At 38.1% G+C, this 11,925-nt stretch overlaps 1 pseudogene; it reads right to left on the reverse strand.

Moving 5' to 3' along the window:
• Positions 1 to 7,809: 7,809 nt before the first annotated feature.
• LOC140498234 (small ribosomal subunit protein uS10-like) lies at positions 7,810 to 8,164 on the reverse strand (annotated as a pseudogene).
• Positions 8,165 to 11,925: the final 3,761 nt, after the last annotated feature.

The raw sequence follows: 11,925 nt of genomic DNA on the forward strand, positions 1-11,925 counted from the left end.
CACTGTCCCAGGTTTTTTGTGCTAGGGCTCAGGGTCATACTGTTGGCTTTCCCTGGGCTTTAGGACTTGGCTGTTTGTTTTCACTGGAGGCCATGCTACTCTTCTGACTTTTACTGGGAGGTGGGTCCTTTGTTAAAGGTACCTCTTCTGGGTATAAGATTTAACTGCTGACCTACCACAGGGATGAGGTCTTTCTATTGGATTGCTATGGTGACACTCTTTCTGGTGCCTGGTCTTCATTAGAGTTCTTGTTGTTTGTCTGTTCCAGGGGTGAGGCACAGTTGCTAGGTTGCTATGGAAACAAGGTCTCTCTGATGAAAAGACCCAGGGGCAGGGTCTCATTGATGGCCTGCCCTTGGGCATGACTATACCAGAGTTTAGCAGTATGGTAAAGACCTCCCTGGTTTCTTGTGCTGGGGGTGGGGTCACTAGGGTGGGTCTTTCTGTGTCAGACAGACTGATCACTTGTCTGGGGGGGTGGGTTTGCTGGTTTGCAAGAGGGTGGGGCCTCACTGGTGGATTGCTCCAGGCTGCAAGCCTGGATGCAAGCTACCTATTGTGAGGGTGGCTGCTGCTTCTGCTGATTTTAGACTTCATTCCCCTCCCACTTCAGTGAGACAGACATTTCCTGCTTGCCTGGTAAGCTGCTTCAATGTTCCTAGATCAATTCTGAGGCAGTTTTCTCATTGTTTAGGGGGACTTTTCATAAGGTTCTTTCCTCACTCTGCTATCTTGGCATTAGCAGGCCAAGCAGTACATTATTAAAGGACAATTTTTAAACAGTTAGAAAGAGAGGCAGTGAACAGCTTCATTAGGAATAGATCATGACAGACTAACCATATTTCTTTCCCCATGTTCCTCAACCCCACAGGATTAAGTGATTGAGCAATCAGTCTATTGCTATTAATACAGTATACCAGAATTTCTGCAAGGTTTTTGATAAAAGTCTCCCAGTATATTTTTCCAGACAATATGGACAAGTAGTATGACAGTGTAGTTGTTTGGGTTTAAAGCAGGTTGAATAACCAGATTTAAATGATCATCATCAGTAAAGTGAGGAGATTGAACTGAATGACCTCTTAGATTTCTTTCAGGTTTAAATGTGTGATCCCACAATCTTTTTATAATAGTATTAAACAAATCACTGTCAAACTAGATATTTCTGGTGGATTGTATGAGTTATCTATTCTTTGTCTTGCTCTTGTTTAATATTTTTATCACAACTTGGATAAAAACATAGATTACATGCTTATCCAATTCACAAATAAAAATTCCAGGAGGTTATAGTTAACACATTTGATGACAGAACTGGGGTACAGAGAGATCTTACCAGGGTAGAACAATGTGCTGAGTTGTATAAGATGGATTTTAATAGGAAAAATGTCCTACCCTTGGGTTCAAAAAAGCAGCTGTCCAAGTAAAGGATGGGTAAAGGATAGATTTGACAATAATACATGCAAATAAGATTTGGGGATTTTAGTGGACTGCAAACTCAAATGTCAGAACCATGACATGGGGGACAAAGGAGTGTGGAGAAAATCCAGTGGCCCAAATGAGAGAGATGTTACACCCTAGTCAAAACACATTGTAGTGCTATATTCAGTTCTGGATGCAATTATTAAGAAGAATTATAAAGGAAGATTACCAGGATGCTGAGGAGATTAACAGTATCTCAGATGTAGAAAGGACCAAAGAGGCTATCTAGTTTAACCTATACCTGACTGAGAATGTCCTTAACACCATCTCCAACAAAACCCAATCATTCTGCCTTTCCTGCAGCCCTCCAGTAGGAGGGAACCTACCCCCTATTCCACTTTCAGCCAGGTTCTGTTGTTAAGTAGTTTTTCATGATGCCCACCCAAAATCTGCTTCCCTGCCACTTCTCATATTTCTGTTCTCCAGGATCAAGCAGAACAAGTCTAAACATCCCTTTCCCACATCACAAACCCATTCAAATTTTTGATGACAGTTGTCAGACTCCCCTCTTAATCTTCTCTTTTCCAGTCTACATATCTCTCATTATGGCAGTTCACTTTTATGTAATATGATCTGAAGGATCCTCACCATTCTAGTCATTTTTTCCCATCATATTATAAATTCCTAGAGAGATGAGACACTCTTTTGCCTCTTTTGCAAAACCTGTTGCTTAGCACAATTCCTGGCGCATAATATATATTTATTATTTAATAAATTGTTTACTGGGCAGTGAGATGGCACAATAGGTAAGAGTATTGAGTCTGGAGTCAGAAAAACCTGAGTTCAAATCTGACCTCAGACGCTTCTCAGCTGTATGACTTTAGGCAAGTCACTTATCCCCATTTGCTTCGATTTCCTCATCTATAAAATGAGCTGGACAAAGAAGAACGAAGGAAAAAATACTACAGTATCTCTGCCAAGAAAACCCCATGTGGGGGTCATGAAAAGTCAGACACTACTGAAATAACTTAACAACAAAAACCAGAACAAATACTTATTGACAAATGACTGACTCTCCATAGCCAGTAATAAAATGACACTAGGGCAGAACAGAGCAGAACTACCTTATCCCTTGTTCTTGACATAATAACCTTTCAATGCAGGCTAAAATTGCATTATTTTTTAAGCTGCTATGTCACAGCATTGACCCATCTTAAGACTGTAGTCTACAACCCCCCTCCCCCCTTCCCTCAGATGAAGATAGATTGGAGGAGACTAGTGTGGGCATGGGGAGTGTAATAGCTATTTTCATGTATCTGAAAGACTGTCATATGGAATAGGTTTTGACTTGTTTTGCTTGTCTCAGAAAGCAGAATGAACAGCTTTAGACTGAATGCAAAGAAATTTTTCTTAATGATGAGAATATCCAGAAGTGGAATGTGAGGTGCTGAGTTCCCTGTTTCTGTTGGTCTTCCAGAAGAGTCTGTATGACCATTTGTCAGAGATATTTTTGAGGTGACTGCTGCTCAGTCATAGAAGTTAGGCTAGATGACCCTGAAGGTTTCTTCCAACTCTGAGATTTTGTGATTCTCTGAGAAGCAATGTACAGGTACTAAAAGAGGACGGGGGTTTTGGGAATTAAGGAAACCTGACAGAACCACTAGGGAGTGAGCAGAGACAGAATACAATAGAGAACAGGAAACTCTTAACTGGCAGTCTTTTGCATAGGTTTATATCATTCATCTGCCACTTCCTAGATATATGTGGTTTGGAATCATATTCCACAAAAGTTTAACCTATTTTCTTAATTCAATAAGCATTTACATAGACAGAGAGCAAGAGCAAGAGAGAGAGAGAAAAACAGAGAGAAGGAGAGAGGGACAGAGAGAGAGAGAGAGAGAGAGAGAGAGAGAGAGAGAGAGAGAAAGAGAGAAAGGGCAGGGGAGGAGATGCACTTGTTATGTACCAGGAACTATGCTGGGATTGCAAATACAAGAAAAAAAAGGTAGTACTTATATTCTAACAAGGGAAGATAACACATAAAACAGAGCTAGAAAGTAAGGGGGAGGAGATAAGGAGCAAAAGGACTTTATTAAGTATCTACTATGTGTAATACTCTTGTATGGGGGCTGAGATTACAACAACAAAAATGAAAAAGTTCTTTCCCTTAAGGAGCTAGCTTTCTACAGTGGAGTGCAGGATAAGATGGCAGAGGCTTAATATATGCACTGAAAATTCAATATAAAGTCATTTTCTTGGGGTATATGTAGGAAGAGTACTGAAAGGAGCTGGAAGGAGTGGCCTGGTGTGGGAGGCAGCAGTAGATCAGCCCTGAAGGAAACTTGGGATTGATTCCAGGAAGTACAGGTGAGGAGGGAGAGTCATCCCTGCATGAAATACAGGTGTGCAAAGAGTAAAGTACACAAGCAGAAGATGAAATACCATCTACAAGGTGCAGCAAGTGAGGCAATTTGGTTGGACCATAATGTACATGGAAAGGAGCACAACTGAGTCCCAGTTAGTTCAAATAGAATCCTTTGAAGTCATTGTATTATTTTAATCTTTGCTGAATAGTTTGAGGTGGAAACAATTACTCTTATTTTACCGTATTTACCACATATGGAATAATGCAAATTCCAATCCACTCAATCACTTCATAGATTTATTATTTGCACTAATCTGAACCTTGCTATAATATGCAATGACCGGAAACATGGGCTAGAGCCAGACTGTGAAGGGCTTTCAGTCCAACCAGGGGGCTTGTGTTCTATCCAACTGGCAAGATGTGGAAGTGACCATAGGTATTCAAAGACTATGCCAGTAGAGTCCATGCTTTATAAGGTCCTATCAAACTGTGGGAATGTGGAGTACAGACTTCAAGGACTATAATAACACGGATAATTGTAGAGATGTTCTTTTATAGGCTGCCCCACAAAGGATGAATTTTTGTGCAAATCCCTTCTTGGAGAATTGCTACTAAGACATTAGAAGGGCAGTGATCTGGTCACTGGGAGGAGCATCTACACAGAATCAACAATCACTTGAACCACTGAACAAGTACTTCCAAGGAAGTTGATCAAGGTCTGGTTTTAGCCCAAGATGATAATTTAGCATAAACACTATAAACATAACGCTAGCATAAATAACTCTGTGATTTGAGGGTTGCGAAGAGCTTTCCTCATAATAACCTGGCAGAGAATGCAACACAATCATCTCCATTTTACAGATAAGGTAACTGAGGCTCTAAGAGTTTTGGTGATGTTTCTATGAGCTAACACCTGAGAAGGGACCTGAACCCAATTCTCCTGATTCTAAATCCCATAATACTTTGCTTCTTCTCAAGGTATAATAAAAAGTATGCCATCATTGCTTGGCAAGTGAGTACCCAAATCAAATACCGGTAAGTAGTAGAATCCTCAGGGTGGAATTTTCCTTTTCTTCTCAACTTTTGTTCAAGAACAAGGAGACTGCTGATATTGCCTTTTTTGGAATATATTGAGTAGAAAATGTTCTCATACAGTATACATTAACCTGTCAAATTCCCTGCCTCTAAGTATTATTGAAACTGCCATGTGAAACTTGTCAAAGGAAGAGCAGCTCACATGATCACTGGCAGTAAGGGCTGCCATTTAGGTCCTGCTTAAGGACATGAGTTCTCTACCAGTCAAACCAATAAAAATGATAATAAGAGTGATAGTCACTCATTTCTTTCGTGCTTTACATTATTCCCTTGTTCAGAAACGTTTAAGCTCTCCCCAAACACAAACTGCTCAGCTTTGTATTAAAGGATCCCACTTACCTTTTCAGCCTCATTTCCTATAGCTTCCTTCATTAATTCTGTGCTCCAGTCAAACTAAACTACTTTCCTGTAATTCGACACTCCATGTCTCACCTCCAAGGATTTGCACAAGCTTTCTCCCTAACAAATATACTCTCTTTTCGTCTCTCTTCCCAGAACCTTTTTTCTTTCTTCAAGGCTCTGATAGGGCATGAACTCCACTGTGAAACCTTCCCTGATTCCCTCCTTCCTCAAATTTCCCTCAACTACATTTATTTATGTGTGTACTGAATCTTTGCAATAGAATATAAGCTCTTTGAGAGTAGGTTTTATTTTTTTTTTGTATCTCCAGCACTTAATAAAGTATCTTGCACATAGCTAGTGTTTAATAATTACAAGGCACTTTCCTCACAATAGCCTTCTGGGACTCATAATTCAAGCATTATTGTTCAGGGCATACTCAGAAGACAGTGAGTTTCTTATCCCTGGAAGTCTTCAAGGAGAGAATGTCAGTAGTAGTCTAGAGTGAATTCCTGTACTAGGGAAAGCTTTATGTGAGCTGACTTCTCAATTCCCTTCCAATTATGGGATTTTCTAATTCAAGAGTGAAGTTCTTTGGGGTCGTGGAACCCTTTGACAATCTTATGAAGCCTATGGAAACTTTCTCAGTAAAATGTTTTTAAGTAATTGAAGAAAATGCTAAATTTAAGTTAGAGGTTGCTGAAAATTTAAAAAAATGCTTTTCCCTCCAGAAATCTCTCTGTATCAATTAGGGGTTTATAGACCTCAAGATAAGAATCCTTGCTCATATTCAATTATCCTTAAGATAGAGATGAAGAAACCAATTAATGACTTCTTATAGTCACATGACTAGTACATTAGTAAGTGGCAAATGTCTTCAGAATCTATCCATGTGTTATTGTACTTTATTGTAATGTTCTGCTAGAGAAGAAACTGTTTAGCATAAGTAACACGAAAATTCTAATAAACTGAAAAAAATACTATCTTTCATTCATTCTCTCTCTGTATCTGTTTTTTCTGTATCTCTTTCTCTTTTTCTTTGTGTCTGTCTCTCTGTGTTTCTGTCTCTGTGGCTCTGTTTCTCTCTCTTTGTCTCCCTCTGACTGTCTGTCTCTCTTTTTTCTCTATCTCTGTCTCTGTTTCTCTGTCTCTATCTCTCTGTCTCTCTGCTGGTCCATCTCTGTTTTTCTCTGTCTGTCTCTGTCTCTCTTCGTCTCTCTCTGTCTCTCACACACATATACACACACACCCAGGCACACATATACACATACACTTTCATATAACTGAGGTATTTCAAAATAACATCATCTCTTCAGGATGTTGCAATCTGATACCTAGATAGATATAGGCGGCTTTGCCTAGGCACCAAGCATCTGAAAGGGATCCAGGCCAAGCTCCTATGTGGAGATTTTTACCTTCCAAGTATCTGTTGTCATGTAGCCACAATCCATAATATAGTTGAGGTTGTCACAAAGTAAGATTATGGGCATTGCCTAAGGGATCAAAAGAGAAGAAATGCTTTCTTGGGACATGTTGATTCTCAGTATCTTAACCTTTAAAAACCATATCCAATAGCAATTCCACTTGTAAAATGACTCCAGTTTTACTTCTGTTTCGCACAATTAGGACTTACCCAGGACTGGTTTTAACCTTTTCCCCCACCTTACATGGACAAAAGTTTTATAAATTTAAGTGAAAATCCTTTAGAGTTGCTGATAAACATAACTGAAACTCACAAGAAACCCAAGAATTCTTTATATTTTGTAATTTTAAAAAATAAACTTAAATGCAAAATGAGAAATGAAAAAGAAACAAACTTAAATATCAAAATTAAAATAATACAAAATAAAAGAAAGAATAACTTTGCCATGTGCACAGCAGAATGTAACAGAGAATTCAAAGTACATAAAGCTCAAGAAAGTATATAATAAATACCATGTGTTGTACTGAGAGCTGTCCATCTTAGATTACTTGTAAGTTTTCTTTTGTTCTCCACCGTGCACTTTGTTCTTTTTCCCCCTTCTCCTCACCACAAGGCTACAATTAAGTGCATATATATATATATTTACCTCTTGAATCCATCCCCAAAGTAAGTTTTCAGTACTACTAGCCCTCTCCCCCATCAGATTCCTCTGTGTCTGTTCTTCCTCTTCCACCTCATTTGTTCCTGATGATTATTTTTTTTAGCTATTGCTAAATGGTTTTACTTTGGTCTGTTCCAATCTTTTTTGCAAACTACCTAATTACTAATAACAATCTTAGACATATGTTTTACTTTTCCTCATAAAAAAGGTAAATAGCCTGTTCTTATTGAGTCCCTTGTTAGTAGTCTTTCATATATAACTTATATTTCTCTTGGCCTTTGTATGTGAAATCTTCTATTAAGTTCAGGGTTTTTTTAAACAAAATCCTGAAGGTCTGACAATTCATTAAATCCTCTTTTTTTTTTTTATTCAGGATTATGCTTAGCGTTACTGAATATGATATTTTCTGCCAGAACCCCAGTTCTTTTGCTCTTTGATATATAGTGTTCAAGACCTATGGTCTTTGTTTTTTTTTACAGTTGCAATCAGTTTGTTAAAAGAGATGACTGATTAGGCTTCCACAATGATGACTTCAATTTCTACACCTGGTTCAGCTCTGATAGAAGTGATCTGTTTAGCAATTTTAGAAAGATCATGGAAATCAAGAAGACTTTTCAGGATTCTCATCTGGAACTGATCCCAATTCTTTGAACCCTCACATCTAAGAGTTTTTTAGTTGTGATTCACAGTGTCTTAGGAATTTGGACAGGCCTCTTCACTTTCAATTCTTTTCTTTAGTTCCCCTAATTTGATTAGCATAAACTTTCTTGAGTGATTTCCTGTTACAGCTAGTGAGGGTGATTTGGATCTGGTGAATGGCTACTTTGGACTCCAGAAGTGTTTTGCTGGTGTCTTTGAATGCCATCTCAGTGAAGCGGCTTCCTGACCAACTTATTTCTCAGTAAGAGTGAACAGGAGTGAGTAAGGAGGAGAGTCAGGTATTGTCAACTCCACATGGCTGTACAGATGGTACCTTAACCAAAGAGGGATCTGTGGTCTTTTAATGTCACTGCTGCTAGGTCTTGTTTGATTCTTAAATGTGGCACCACAATATTTAATTTTTTTCTTGTTGCTCATAATATTTTATTCTTGAGGTAGAGGTTTCAGAATTTGATTGTGATGTTCCTGTGGTTTTTCTTCATAGGATCTCTTTTAGCTTTTTCTATTTCTACTACCCCCTCTTGATCTAATGCTTCAGGATAATTTTCTTTATTTCATGTATTATTGTATCAAGATTCTTTTTTTTGTTTATAGTTTTCAGGTAGTCTGATTATTCTGATGTTTTCTCTTCTTGATCTGTTCTCCAGTAAGATTTTTTTTCTTTTTTTTATGAAATGTTTCACATTCTCTTCTACTTTTTCATTCTTTATGTTTTGCTTTATTATGTCTCAATTTCTTATGCCTTCACTCATTTCCCCTCACTTAATCCTGTTTTTCAAGGAGTCTTTTTCTTCCTTAACTTTCTGGATCTTATTTTCTAATTGACTGACTTGTTTTTCATGTCTTCTAGTTTTTCTTTGTTTGTTCTTAATTTTTTTAAGTTTTTTCCTCAATCTCTCTCATTTGATTTTTAAATTTTTTTTTAAAAGTTCTCTATGGAAGATGGCGGGGGTGAAAGCAACGACTCACCTAAGCTCCTGGAAAAACTCCTCTGGATATCTCCGGGGGGAGAGTCTGACCAGACTTTGGAGGTGTAGAATCCAGTGGGTGACGGACTTTGACGGATTCGGAGCCCAGGCTGGACCGGAGGGTCCACGGGAGGGATCTGTTCCGCGGGGGTAAGACCCCAGCGCACAGCGCAGCGCGGTCGGCGCGACAGGGCGGAGGGGACCAGAGGAGCCCGAGAGTGGCGGGCGAGACCAGCGGAGCAGGAGATAAGCCAGGCCAAGCCGGTGAGAGCCGCTGAGTGCCAGACATCAGCGCAGCAGCCCTTGAAATCTCCAGCCTGAAGACGGACTTCGGTGGGTCACTACTTGAACTTCCAGGAACTGGGATGGCAGAGTGATCAGTAAGTGCTCTCTCCTCCCCACTGATGACTGTGAGGGAACCATAAAATTCTTCCCCAGATTAATCCTGGATCAGCGGGACCCCAGGGTTGATCGGGGAAACAAAAAACAAAAGCCTGCTTTTAGCCTAGAGGGGAAGGCTGCAGGAGGAGGGGGAGAAAAGTGAATACTATTGAGGAGGGGAAGGGAGATGGGAGAGCTAAAAGCACAAATGGTGGGAAAGAGGTTGGAGGGAAATACACAGATTGTAATCATAACTGTGAATGTGAATGGAATGAACTCTCCCATAAAACGGAGACGGATAGCAGAATGGATTAAAAGCCATAATCCAACAATATGCTGCTTACAAGAAACACATTTGAAACGGGGGGATACACATAGGATAAAGGTCAAAGGATGGAGCAGAATATATTGTGCTTCAGCTCATGTAAGAAAGGCAGGAGTAGCAATCCTAATCTCAGACAAAGCAAAAGCAGAAATAGATCTAATCAAAAGGGATAAGGATGGAAACTATATCCTGCTAAAAGGCACCATAGACAATGAAGCAATATCATTACTAAACATGTATGCTCCAAGTGGTATAGCATCCAGATTCTTAGAGGAGAGGTTGGGGGAGTTGAAGGAAGAAATTGATAGCAAAACTATACTAGTGGGGGACCTCAACCTCCCCCTCTCTGAACTAGATAAATCCAACCTCAAAATAAACAAGAAAGAGGTTAAGGAGGTAAATAAAACTCTGGATAAGGTAGATATGATAGATCTTTGGAGAAAATTAAATGGGAATAGAAAGGAATATACTTTTTTCTCAGCGGTACATGGAACATTTACAAAAATTGACCATGTACTAGGACATAAAAATCTCACAATCCAGTGCAGAAAGGTAGAGATAATCAATGCATCCTTTTCAGATCATAATGCATTAAAAATTACATGTAATAAAAGGCCATGGAAAGAGAAACCAAAAATCAATTGGAAACTAAATAATCTAATTCTAAAGAAGGGTTGGGTTAAAGAAGAAATCATAGAAACAATCAACAATTTCATTTGAGAGAATGACAATAGTGAGACAACATACCAAAACTTATGGGATACTGCAAAAGCAGTTATTAGGGGAAGTTTTATATCTCTGAATGCTTACATAAATAAAATAGAGAAAGAGGAGATCAATGACTTAGGCTTGCAGTTGAAAAAGCTAGAAAAAGAACAAATTGAAAATCCCTAAGTAAATACCAAATTAGAAATACTGAAAACCAAAGGAGAGATTAATAAAATTGAAATTAAGAAAACTATTGAATTAATAAATAAAACCAATAGTTGGTTTTATGAAAAAACTAATAAAATTGATAAACCTTTGGTCAATCTGATTAAAAAAAAAGAAAAAAGAAAACCAAATTACTAATATTAAAAATGAAAGGGGTGAACTCACCTCCAATGAGGAGGAAATTAAAACAATAATTAGAAACTACTTTGCCCAACTTTATGCCCACAAATTCAATAATCTAAATGAGATGGATGAATATTTTAAAAAATACAAATTGCCCAGATTAACAGAAGAGGAAGTTGAATACTTAAACAACCCCATCTCAGAAAAAGAAATTGAACAAGCCATCAATGAACCCCCTAGGAAAAAATCTCCAGGGCCAGATGGATTCACAAGTGAATTCTATCAAACATTTAAAGAACAGTTAATTCCAATACTACATACACTATTCTTGAAAATTGGGGAAGAAGGAGTCCTCCCAAATTCTTTCTATGATACAAATATGGTTTTGATACCCAAACCAGGAAGAGACAAAACAGAGAAAGAAAATTATAGACCAATTTCCCTAATGAATATAGATGCAAAAATTTTAAATAAGATTCTAGCAAAACGAATACAGCATCTTATCACGAGATTAATACATTATGATCAGGTAGGATTCATACCAGGACTACAGGGCTGGTTCAATATTAGGAAAACTATTAGCATTATCGATCACATCAACAACAAAGCTAACAAAAACCACATGATTATCTCAATAGATGCAGAAAAAGCTTTTGACAAAATACAACATCCATTCCTACTAAAAACATTGGAGAATGTAGGAATAAAGGGAACTTTCCATAAAATAATAAGCAGTATCTATCTAAAACCTTCAGCAAGCATTATATGCAATGGGGATAAGCTAGATGCATTCCCAATAAGATCAGGGGTGAAACAAGGTTGTCCATTATCACCACTATTATTTAATATGGTACTAGAAATGTTAGCTGTAGCAATTAGACAAGATGAAGATATCCAAGGAATTAAAATAGCCAAAGAAGAAACTAAGTTATCACTCTTTGCAGATGATATGATGATTTACCTAGAGAATCCCAGAGATTCAAGTAAAAAATTACTAGAATTAATAAACAACTTTGGCAAAGTTGCAGGGTACAAAATAAACCCACACAAATCTTCTGCATTCCTATATATTAGCAACAAAGTCCAACAGCAAGAGATAGAAAGAGAAATCCCATTTAAAGTTAGGGTAGGCAGTATAAAATACTTAGGAGTCTACCTGCCAAAACAAACCCAGGGATTATATGAACACAATTACAAGACACTTTTTGCACAAATAAAGTCAGATTTAAGTAAGTG

Source organism: Notamacropus eugenii, chromosome 4 (assembly GCF_028372415.1).
Source record: "Notamacropus eugenii isolate mMacEug1 chromosome 4, mMacEug1.pri_v2, whole genome shotgun sequence".
NCBI classification, from domain to species: domain Eukaryota; kingdom Metazoa; phylum Chordata; class Mammalia; order Diprotodontia; family Macropodidae; genus Notamacropus; species Notamacropus eugenii.